Here is a 12,547-nt window from a genome sequence, read left to right as displayed (position 1 = left end):
TAAGCTCTTCCAGGGTTGCCTACCAAATTGCTCAGTTCAACTCATAAAATATTCTGCTGGACATTTTATCATATTGCTTCAAATTCCTTTTTCTGGTATCAAATTAATTTATTCTGAAACCTCTCAATAATAATGATTCTATAGCAGCTGATGTAATTTTCTGCCATAAATACTACCTAGTTTTAAACACTCTTGGTGACTCATATGTATTGGATATTGGGCCACAAGCCTCAACAGAAATGAGGTTACTACTGTTTATTCATGCAGGTCTGGTAAAGAAAATTACAACTTTCCTCAAAAGCATGGAATATATAAATGCTGTAGTTACATTTTCAGATATATTGTCTGCATTTCAACTTTTATTCCTTATTCATTTTTATTACTTCCGTTTGGTTAATGCAGCCCTATCAATGTTGCTTCAGAAATCCCATCTGTGGTTTACATTGTCTCAAGATTACATTTATTTCTCTTTCATTTATGTGTCTTTATTCCTTCCTTCAAATATTTATTTACTCACTATTTATTCCCTTGAAGTATCCTACATATTTTCATCTTTCTGTTGAATGACTTAGGTCAAATTAAACTTACTCTAAAAATATTAATTTTCCTCCAACAGCAATACATTGGCCTTGGGTGAGTCACCCAAGTACAGGTTCCAACTGTAGTTCTATTATTTATTTAAAATTAACTTCACCCCACTTGTCTTTCCAAATCAAAAACAAAAATTCCATGGTAGTAAATCTTGATGAAGATGCACAGGAAGATAGTGCTTCTTCATACCCTTTTCCCTTGCATTTTTAAGGATTCAGCTCTGTAGCTGAATTCATCTCTTGACACTACTGTTTTAGTCAATAGATAGACTACAAGAATTCTTCTGGGAATATTAGAAAATACTGCTAAAACACAGATTTTTAACTCAATAACATGAATATTCAATACAGAACTGCAATCCCAAGAGTTTACTTACTAGTTTAGTCAGTGATTTTCAGGACTTGCATAATCAAAAAAATTAATATAACTCTGAGTTATTTATTTTCCCTGGACAAAAAAAGTGGAGTAGACCAGTCATCAAAGGAAACAAGGGTAATCCAAGAGTTCCTGACTATGTTATACTAATTTATTGAGACAAAACCTGTCCTCATCACAAATTAAATATGTATTATATAAACACTTATTTGTGAGAGCATACAAGGGAACATTATAGTTATGATTTTCTGGTATTTGCTCCTGAATTTCATAACAATAAATTGAAATAAATAAATAAATAGATAAATAGATAAATAAATAAATAAATAAAATTTTAAATGGGAGAAATAGGATCTAAATCTCTTCAAAACACTCACCACAGGAAGTAGTTGGCTAGCTAGATTACCAGGAGGTTGTTATATTTGCAAAACCAAAGAGATAGAAAATTTGGTTTTTTTCTAGAAAAGCAGCTGCAAAGGAGAAAATTTATCTTGGAAAAGAATTTATTTTGGACAAGGTTCTCAAGATCAGGGCTACAATATATTGAACATTTTTATATTTTCAGAAGACTGTGGGATCTTAAAAATCATGTACTTAGAGTGTCATTGGAGACAACATATAATGATTCAGCTGGATTTATTTGAATGTGTTTATGCAGTTCTGTTTTCAGATTAAAAATGTGCATTTATCTCTAAGAGATATTTCTTTTGCTGCTCTTTAGTACTAATAAATTAATTATTACTTTATTGTGATTATATACATACACCTATATAATACATACATGATTATATGTACATATAAATGTACATATATAATACATACATGATTATTACCTTATCATGTATATATTCAAATATGTAAGTAAACTAGCCACATAAAGACATGAATCATTTGTCACAAAAATGATCCTAGAAAAGATAAAATGTTAAAAAGAAGCTTAGAGAAATAGGTATGTGAGGAGACAAATGAAAAAAAAAAAAAAATCCTTTGTAACCTACTCTGTTTAGTTCTGAAACACTGTAGAAAGTTTTCTATCCAGTTGGTAAGCTATCCACCTTCCAAAAGTGACCATATTTTTCAAGGGAAAAACACCTTCAGGTAGTTATTGTGCTAAACAAATCTGTCAGTAAGGCTCTCACTTCTTTATTAATTATAATTCTGTTATGTCAAAAAGACTGTAATGCTCCAGAGAAATTTTTGTGACAGAAAATTGACTATAAGACAAAACATGTATTGCAGGACCTAAGGAGATTTATTTTCAGATGGCTTGAGGAATTAGGAGCTAGATATAAATTGTTTAACCACTGTATGTCCCATGAGCATATGGTGGGTTGAAATGACATCTGCTATTTTTAAGAAAAAAAAATGATTTGCATGTGCGTAAGCATTAACAGTAAAGAGAGGAAATTAACACAAGAAATGTATAACTTGGCAGCAAAATTAAATGCCTTGATTATTATGATTAATTCTGGTGTTAGGAATATTCCAATCACCACAATTCAAAAACAGGAATATTGTATAGGAATTTTTTCAGCATGGATTAATTTTAGCTGGCTCTTTGACAGCACAAAATGCTTTCACTATATCTCTGGACACTTTCCATAGGCTTATTTCTTCTGCATTTGCTTCCCAGCGTACACTTTCCAGCTTCAACCTACCCATTGAGGCAAGGACTATGTCCATTCCTCTCTTGTACTCTGACTGCTCTCGCCCATCCTAGGTGTCCACATGACATTCTCATGTATATCTTTCATCCATGCTTCAATGCCAGTGCTGCAGTCCCACTAAAATAATAATACCAAGAAAAAAAAAAATAACTGGAGGACTGAGTAATAAAAGAAAAGAATCCTATAATTTATGATACTATGATCAAACTTCCACCATCTGTGCCATTCAGTAGAACAACTTTGATAGTCCAACTGAAATAAAAACAGTTTAACTGAAAAAACCATGTGGCTTTTTTCTAAAAAATCCTTTTTCTCTTTCTCCGACTCTGCTGCATTTCTTCTATATATTTTTCTTTCTCTTCCTGGATTTCTCAACCACCTTTGGACTGAATTCTTTTGGAATCCTCCCTGGTGGGGAGCCCTGCTTATCTCAGTTCTCATGATTTGAAGAAAACTCCTGAGCTCTTTAAAATCTTGTTTCTCATGTTTATTAACAGGTGATCACAAAACTTGACAGATCTCCCCAGGCTGGCTACACAAAGTTAATCTTTGCAATCTGGTACATTTCTTTCTTCTGATGGTACAAACAAGGCTTTGTGGCACACTTCGTGTCTGATGCACAAAATGGCACCGAACTACGCAGTTCTTTTATCTTTATACCTATTTTTACCCAATTAACAATAGACATGTATATTATTTTTCTTAATGACCCAATGACCCATCACCTCTGTGATGCACTGGGGCATTTTCTGTCCAATCACTTACTACTACCCAAAACCATCTAGGAGAAGAACTTGAAGAAGAAAGAAGGGAAAAGAGACAACACCCTAAATCCTCCATCTTGTCTCCTGTTCTCTAACTTTTTCACCCAGCAACTTAAGAAAGCTTTCTAATCTACACACTTACTCTTTTAGCTTTTTCTAAAAAAGTTTAACAGTTGTTTTCATGTATCACCATGAAAATATGCCCATAAATTTCATGTTACATGAAATTCAGTGTTTTTCTGGATCCTAGAACAAAGTATCAGAAACAAGGGCACATACTCTCTATCCCAGACTCCAACACCATGCCAATACTACAGTCCCACTAAAATAATAATACCAACAAAAAAAAATAATTGGAGGACTAAGTAAAAAAAGAAAAGCATCCTATAATTTATGCTACTATGATCAAACTTGCACCATCTGTGCCATTAAGTAGAAAAACTGTGATAGTCAAACCGAAATAAAAACAGTTTAACTGAAAAAATTATTTCTAAATTCTTTTACTGAAATGCAAACTTTTAAATTTTAAAATTACCAACTAAACAATTTACTAAATAAACAGGACTCTTTCACGTAATCTGAATATTACTTCACCCCCCAGAAAATGCCTAAAATATAGTCTACATTACTTTAACTTTCCAACAAACTTATTTAATGTTCATTATCTTTTCTGTTCTGCTTTTAAAATCCCAAGCCACTTGATTCATCATAAAATAAATTTTTGAAGCACAGAGAGGAAACAAAGTAGGCAAGAACTTTATTTAACACTGGATAATTTTTTTTAAGAAAGTTTTATCTTGCTTGTTAAAGTAAGATGAGAAGTTTTCTATTAACTAGGCTGGGAAGCCTTAGGGGCCAGTGAAAGCTTTTTAATTGCATATTTAATTAGAAATGTGTTAGAGAGCTGGTGCTCAGCTTTTCTGAAGCTCATGGCTCCTGACAAAATGTCTGCTTTTAAGCCATTTTGTCTCTTGAAATGTTTTCTAAAAAGTGGGTTAAACAGAAGAAGCTTTAATTTTGCCTATTTTCACTTCAAAGGGATTTTACTGTTTTATCAATCCTACTGTAAAACCAAGGTGAAATGACATCTTCAAAAGTAAGCATTTTCAGGTAAAATAAATCTCCTAAAAGAGCAAACTTTAAAGATTCTAACCATTTGTTTCTCTGCCTAGCCCACCAGAATGATGGAAGATGAAAGAAGGAAAGAAGAGGAGGATTATGTCCGGCTACTACAGTGCATTTTGCAGAAGCAAACCAACCGCCAGTAGCCAGTGTCTGGAGGTGAAGTGAAATAAATTCATAAATATTATCTTTATATCCTGGGTAGAATGATGTTGACAGCGCTGCCTGCAGTTGTCAGGATGCACAGCATTTGCTCTATACCTGGACAAAATATGACAAGCCCAGTATGTCTTACGCCCCATGCCTGGTCACAGCGTCTTTTCCAAAAAAGTTTTCTGACAGAAGTTTGCTTGGAATTTAGGTTGCCTCAGAAGTTCTACCTTCCCCTGAGGTAATTTAATGGATAAAGGAGGGCAGCCCCAACAAAAGCTGACAGCACTTCAACCCTTAGCATTGCAGGTATGAATACACATTAGTTATGGCTGGATAAAAATGCTTTTGGAACAAAGGCTATACCAGTAAAGTAAGCTGCTGACTTTTTAATGAAACACAGTATTTGAATAAGCATAGTCTCTCAGAGACAGAGTAGAATGCTTTTTTTGTTGTTTTACATGACAAGCCCTGTTTTTAAAATAATTTGCATTAAATAGAAAAGTTAGAAATACATAGAAATTCCTTGATTAAAACTGTGATCTTGTACAATGAAGGGTAAATATATGCTGAGAAACAACTCAGTAATTAAATAACATGTATTTAGACATAGACAGTACATCTAAATGAATAGAATGTGGGAATGCCTTTTGATACATACAAAAGAGAAATTTACCAAACTCGACATAATATATAAAAGGCCAAGGAAAAGCTAATGCATTGCTGTCCTTATATCACCTTCACTCAATAGCACTGCCAGAGACTTGGGGCTCCCTAGATTATCCTACTCACATAACTTAATTTATGCCTTTCATGGCTAGTAAAATACAGAAAGTACCTTGTACAGGCCCTGTATAAAGACCAGAATTGGAATTTTCCTATTTTTTGACTGACTTGGATCTGTATGTCATGATAGTCCATGTATTCCATGACAGAACATGGCAAATATACTTGAAGAGTAGGAAATAAATTTTGCTAGAAGTAACTTGATTTGAAGAAATAAACTTAAATATCGCCCAAGACTAGCTCTTATGAGGCACTGTCATTTAATTTCTCTCATCCATGATTAATTATCAAGGTTATCCCAAATGTGATCTGTTTAGAATTATTTCAACTTTACACTTAAATGCTCAAATACTGACCTTTGACTGTAATAATATTTCAAATTTTCTCCTCTTCTGCTACCTCACTTTTTTTCATTTCATATTTTATTCATTAATTTATTTATTAATTCATTTATTTATTTATAAATGGGGAAGCTCTTTAGTATCTGTTCACACACTCATTCCAGTAGCATAGGCTAAGCAAATGCTTCAGACTTGGGTATGGAAAAGAGAAGAGTAATTCTGGTTAGCAAATATGTTCATGCAATAACCAGAAGTGACATCACTATTATTATTAGGTACAAAAACAATACTTACAATTTAATCATTACCTATTCAAATGAAATTTACAGATTTGACGCAGTTTTATGAAATTAAAGTAGGGTGAATTTATTCACACCTTTTGTTATGAAACCAGAGTTGAATACATTGATTAATTTGCCCTCTGTTCTTAAGATTAATACAGACATAATTTGGTCTTGTCACTTGCTAGACAAATCTGTAACTCAAAGGTGTCAGGTGAGATGAGTGTCATTATCATCAGTACTCCAACAATGATCAGCTATGTGTTTCCACATCAAAACCAAGTAGAGCTGATTCTTTAGTAACTCTGTGTTTGGTATAGACAGAGAGAGGAAGCTGGCTTCTTTAGCCTAAATCCTGTTAAATACTGATGTGGTCTGGCAAGAAATATTCTTTGAAGTCATGGCTGCATCTTCTGTTGAAAGCACCTGCCAAAATAATTCCAAGGTTATGGAGAGTCCTAAACTCTTATTGTTGATATTGGGTGCACAGACAACCACAACAGCTGAATGCCTAGTGGGCAAGAGTGACTTGGTTTTTGCCATAGTATCTTTCCTTCCTCTCTCAAGTTCCCAGGCAATGCTAAGCTTCTCTAATGCAGTCTGTGTTAGATGACCCCTCTAATTATGTTTGCATATGTGGGGATCATTATATACTAGATATCACACAAAGACAAATTGAAAGAAGTCTCAGGTGATTATGTTTGGCTTAGAGTTTTCTGAGAGAAAGAAATTTGTTTTAGTGGCCCTTCAATCCAGGGACATCCAGCGCTTCTACTGAAAACCCATTTGCAAAAATCCCAAAAGACTGAAAAGGCAAGTGCAATAAATCTGAAGCTATCATTTGTCACTACCATTTTCTTTAAAAGCTGTAGTGAATTAGTTATCCTGCAAAAAAAGGAAAAAGATCCATTGGGTATTTTGTGTACCACAGCAGCAGATTTAAGAATTAAATCTGGTGTTTTTATCTCAAATATTTTTAATCTAGATTGACATTTTAGAGATTAACAATGGAGAATGAGATACAGTTGAAAGCACTATGAATAAATGATAATGTTTTACTCATTTCATATTAGTTCCACATTCTTAAGCTTTTTAGTAACCAAATTAGTTAACACGTCTCTGCAGATACGCTTAATTCATAAAACTTAAAATAAGAAATGTCTTAAATGGAGCAGGGCTGAAAAGCAGTCTGGCTACTTGCCATATTGGTTTGAAATACTGATGTACTTTACCCAGTGTTGTAACATTCCCTTTCATCACTAACAACTGAAAAAAACAGTGTCCTTACTGAAAAGCATTCTTCTTTCAAATACACCCTTATTTATTTCCAAGATAAAAACTCATAACTGGTGGAGAAAAAAACAACCTAAGGGATTGTAACGTGTCATTTAAGGCTTCTCAGATGAAGCAATTCTCTTTAGTTTAGAAAGAAATACTGTTCCTATCTTGGATTAAATCCTCAGGCAAAGTCTGTGAAATACTTTCCATGGTTTGTTCATCAGGTTTAAGAATATCCCATTTACATATGTTGGCATAACCCCTTCAATTTATCAAACAGTCTGAAACCATTGTTTTCTTCTTTGAGTTTTTCCAAACTGTTCTGGATAAATTTAGGTTTCTTTATTTTATTTATATTTCCATTTTCCAATTTTTTTTTTCTTGCTGTCTGTGAAGAGAAATGAAGAGTTGTGATTTCCAATTTTTTTTTTTTTTTTTTTTTTTTTCCTGTACCCATAAGACCGCTCCAGAATTTCTGGAGCACATTTCTACTTTTAAGAAGTTTTGAGGAAGAGGTAGTTTGTTTGAATGCTTGCTTATTGCTCAAGGAATGATTTACCAGTAACAGCAAATAAAAGACACTAAGGGCTTAGCAGGTTTGTAGCTGGATGGAGTCTATAGAGAATTACAGGATATCAAAAAAAGTGCAAAGAGAACTAAAAATTAGATATGGAAGGCAGGAAAAATCTGAAAGGCTTCAGAATAGGAGACGAAGCAGTGTAAAATGTCACTACTCTGCATTTGCGAACAATGGTTTTGACTCTCAATGACAATTTCTGTATTTTTCCTTTATTTTATTTGTTTTCTGACAGCATGGAACTTTTGCCTCACAAAGAGAAAGGCAGTCTGTTTCATTGAATCTGAGAGAACTCAGCAAGATTAGGAAGGCTTTCCTTTTCCAAGAACAGATGATTGTCTACAATGAAGCAAGGCACCTGCTCCTATCTAATAGTGTCTCTACCTTCCCGTTTTTGCACAGACTGACAGCTTGTGATATGTAAGGCGGCAGTATTTCCACCATCAAGAGATCAGCAGGAGTCCTGCAAGATAGATACTATCAATCAGTTGATCATGGGTCAGTAAGTGCCAGGGATATCTCTTTGCACAAAGGCCACACTGCTTTCTTGCGAAACAGCTCCCTGAGTCAACAGGAGCTCAGTGGCATTCCCCTTACCCATTACACAGTTCATTGGAATTGCTGGAGAAATAACAGCAAGGTGAGCATGTATGTCTGTGTGTGTGCATGTCTGTGTGTGCAGGTAGCTCTATGCAGAGATCTGTGCTTCAGGTATCTTGAGATGGTTGGTTGGGGTTTTTTCCAGTTAGCTTCCTTGAGATCAAAACATCTGTGTTATGATCCAAGTGGCCTCTTTCTCTAACCATATCCCCTATGTCTCAATATCACCTCTGAATTCAGGAGATATTTGCCAGCAGGAAATCTGAGGAGCCAGTGATTTGCTTTTCTTTGTCAGTGTGCAGTTTATCAGTGTTGGATTCTTACAGCGTTGGATTGAGACATGCAAATACATGAGTTTTCATTAATTTTGCATCTTGCCTGTTTAATTAAAAGAGAAACTACCTATGCACAACAATAGACAATTTACAAAATGTAAATAGTTTATTAAGATTGGCCGCAACATTTATGGTTCGAATAAGGTATTACTGTTTTGCCGTATTAATTTCTTCCATCTCTCCCTCTGGAGGTCTTGTATTTTATAATGATGTCTCTAAATTTCAAATTCATTAATTTTTTTCAGCTATAGAGTCCCATTTTCATGATCCAGTCTCATGGATTATCAGTCAGCAATTTACACTCAGCAATTATGTTCTTTGCCTAGTGGATAATTTGTATAAATAGATTGCTTTAAATTATAAATATATATATTTAGGTAGGAGCTAGGACTCTCTAATAGTTTGGTGTTGTTTTTCTTTTTATTTCCTGGTGTGTTATTTAAAACCTAGAAAACTAATTTTAAAACTTAGGAAAATGTTGGCTAAATACACAGAAACTGATACTTGTGGTAGCATTCTAGTGCTTCATTTATCTACTCTAGTTCTGAAATGAATGAGAATTGCACTTATACATATAAAATATGGAAGACAAATATCATATGAATTGATTACTTTAATCCAAATCTTAATCTTTTAAGATGATTTTATTGCTCTTTCACTTGCTAATTCTCTCTCCTAGTTTGTCTTATCATGCCATTCCAAAGAATTAAATCAAAATTATCCCCAAACTGTAAATGCTAATTATTTCTTTGAGTGCAAAGTGTTTCTGGAGGGTTTGTTGATGAAGAAGCAGATGCTTGTTATGAAAAATAAATACTGTCTATTCTTGTAGGAAATTCAGAAACAACATCTAAAGCCTTGGGATATCTTTTTCCTGAGCAGCCAAGAACTGCCACAGAAAATCTGTGCCCCTTGATTGGCCCCAAAGTAAGAAGAGACAACACAAAGGAACTGTGACCCTAAAACACATTTTTGGTGGAAGTATTTGAGCCTCAAAATGTACCTGAAAGGGAAACACCTTTCCCCTTTCCTCCTGTGACTGAAATTTCAAGATAACTGATGCCCAAGCATCTTATCAGGACAAAGGATATTACAAAAGGACACATCAAATTAATAATCTTCATTCTAGTAGCACTACACAGGGTACTGAATCACACTATGAAACGTTACACTTCAGGACTTTGATCCTGCCTAAGACTCCACACAGAGAGTAAGAAAAAAGTATAATTGTACTTGAAAAGGAATAAAAGTGATTGCTTATGCAAATCAAGCCTTTAAAATTTCCTACTGTGACAAGCCTAGAAGCTGTGATATATTTAGGAGCAAATTAATAGTGACATGGTCTTCAGACTCATCTGAATGCACAGTGGGAAGCAACATCAATCACTTTTCTTACTTCTTTTCACTCTCTCAGTTGATTCCAAAACATGCATCTAATCCATTTATATTATAATTAATTCTGGCCTTCCCTTAAATGTTACCCTTTTCTACTTGATGTCCTCTGACTTCCACAAATGTATATTAAGATGCGTCAGAGAACAGTATTTTGATTGCAAAAGAGACCACAGGTATCTTCATAGAGTCCCATGAACAAGTCTATGGGAAAGAATATTTGTGATGTTACCTTAGATAAATCCTAGTATCACAGAATGATAAAATAGGCTTAAAGAGACCTTAAAGATCATCTAGATTAAATCACCTATTGTTGGAAGGGACATCACGCATGAGATCAGACTGCTCAATGACCCATCCAACCTGTTCTTGAGCACTTCCAGGGATGTGACATCAACAGCTTCTCTGAGCAATCTGGTCCGGTGCTTCATCACTCTCACAGTGATGAAGTTCTTCCAACATCCAGCCAAAATCTACTTTCATTCATTTAAATCCACTGTCTCTTGTCCTGTTACTAGAGGAGTTTGTAAAATGTCTTTCTCCATCTTTCTTATATGCCCCCATTAAATACTGAAAGACTTTTGAAAAATCCAGATAGATGACATTTCTTCATCTTCTTCCCCTGTCTGATTTGATGGACAAGGGAAAAGGAAAGGGAACATAATTTTATTCCTCATATTATTTCTGTGTTGGGAGGTAGATCTATGAATTCTATAAATTAGAATTGGGTAATACCTTGCAGCCCAACAAAGAACTTATGCCTAATTAATAGAGATAGCAAATTAATTGTGCAGGTAGTTTGTGTGTTTGGGGATTTTTATTTATTTAATTAATTGGCATATCACCTAACAAGTCACAGAAGAAGCACCAAATCTTAGAAGTTTTAGCTTATCCATCAAGACCTATTAGATACTCTACACTGTCATAGTTTTCCTCATCTGAACAGCTGAACAGCTCTTTTACATTCTCAGCATCACTGTGGTCTGCTTCTAACTAAAGGACTGAAGTCTCTCCTCATTTTCTCTGCTGATGAGAAGAGTACTCGGGGAATGAAAATGTGTAGATTTCAATGCTATCAAGACTGTTAGGATAAAAAGCTTCAGCACTACCAACTGCTGTATTTCTGAATGGTATTTCTGTGCAGAAATTTACTTCAGAGACCTAAAAGGAGGATCTCTACTCAGTGGATCCCAAACAAACTCAGACAGAAGATATTTGTCTAGATACCCACTTAGCTCTATCAAAGTTTTCAGCAGAAGCTTTCTCCAATGTCAAAAAAGGCTGCAAAGGTCATTGGGAGGGTGGGAGTAGTTTACTCATCTAAAATCACACAGAATTTAAATCTAGATGCTCAAAAGCTATTTTAGTCTTAATCATCAATGCAAAGATGCTTTAAAATCACTGAAAGTTACTTGCAAAATTTAGAGAAATTACGTAATTGCTTAGACATTTAGACTACTCACCAAATTTACTGATAAATCTTAGTTTTCACTGGAACGCTATTACAGAGTTTTGGGATGTATTCTTTATTAAATCTCTGAATAAAATTCACCTGTTTTGAAATATTCTTTTAAGAACTTTTGGATTAAAATATTTATTTGGTTTCTGTGTCCCTAATCCATATTAAAAACATTTTTCTGTACTCTTTTTAAAAGATATACAAAATTAAAGGATTTCTATTTACCGTACCATTCATAGTGTAGAAATCCTGAGTGAAATGTTATTGTTCTTATTGACTTGTATTTTTATTTAAAACTTAAGGCATACACTGGTAATTATTTCATTATATCAAGTGTAATGTCAAAGCATTTTCTAAGTTGAAATGTGAATGTTATGCAAAACCCATATTAACCTTTATTAAATTCAGCTATGTTAACAGTAGTATTTGGACACTCTCTAAGAATTTCATTTCTAATCAGGACTTAATGTATTCAGAAAGACTGGTCTGCAGTGCATGCATTCAGGACTATTGCACTATGGATTCAATCATCTTTTGTATGTCCAGAAGAGATGAAATTCAATAAAACAGGATAATACTTTCCTAATCTAGAATGGGTTGTCATTTAAAAACCAATAGGTAAATAAAATTCAGACTTAATGAATTCCACAATTATTTTCGATGTTCAAAAGTACTTTTTTCAACAAATACAAAGTTACTGTAGAGCATTCAATATTTAAAGATGCTGTTTGTTTGGTGCAAGTGTCTGAGAAACATCACTCCCTACCCCAAAGTCCATCATGAACTGAAAGATGCTTGGAATCTTGAAGAAGCAAGCCAAAAACAATTA

At 34.1% G+C, this 12,547-nt stretch overlaps 1 long non-coding RNA gene across 3 annotated transcripts in view; it reads left to right on the top strand.

The window, feature by feature from the left end:
* The window catches only part of LOC111925733 (uncharacterized), a 29,453-nt gene extending 17,631 nt beyond the window's left edge, over positions 1-11,822 (top strand). Inside the window, exons 5-7 of one of the 3 annotated variants that reach the window (XR_015284467.1) lie at positions 4,570-4,678; positions 4,881-4,978; positions 8,168-11,822. This is a non-coding gene — a long non-coding RNA (uncharacterized LOC111925733). The remainder of the gene's footprint in view (positions 1-4,569; positions 4,679-4,880; positions 4,979-8,167) is intronic. The other 2 variants (XR_015284468.1, XR_002862440.2) reach the window with 2 other exon arrangements.
* The last annotated feature ends 725 nt before the right edge of the window (positions 11,823-12,547 follow it).

The sequence above is a fragment of the Cyanistes caeruleus genome, chromosome 3 (genome assembly GCF_971803275.1).
Source record: "Cyanistes caeruleus chromosome 3, bCyaCae1.hap1.1, whole genome shotgun sequence".
Taxonomy (NCBI): domain Eukaryota; kingdom Metazoa; phylum Chordata; class Aves; order Passeriformes; family Paridae; genus Cyanistes; species Cyanistes caeruleus.
The sequence above is the reverse complement of the archived record's forward strand: the minus strand, read 5'-3'. Positions and strand labels throughout refer to the sequence as shown.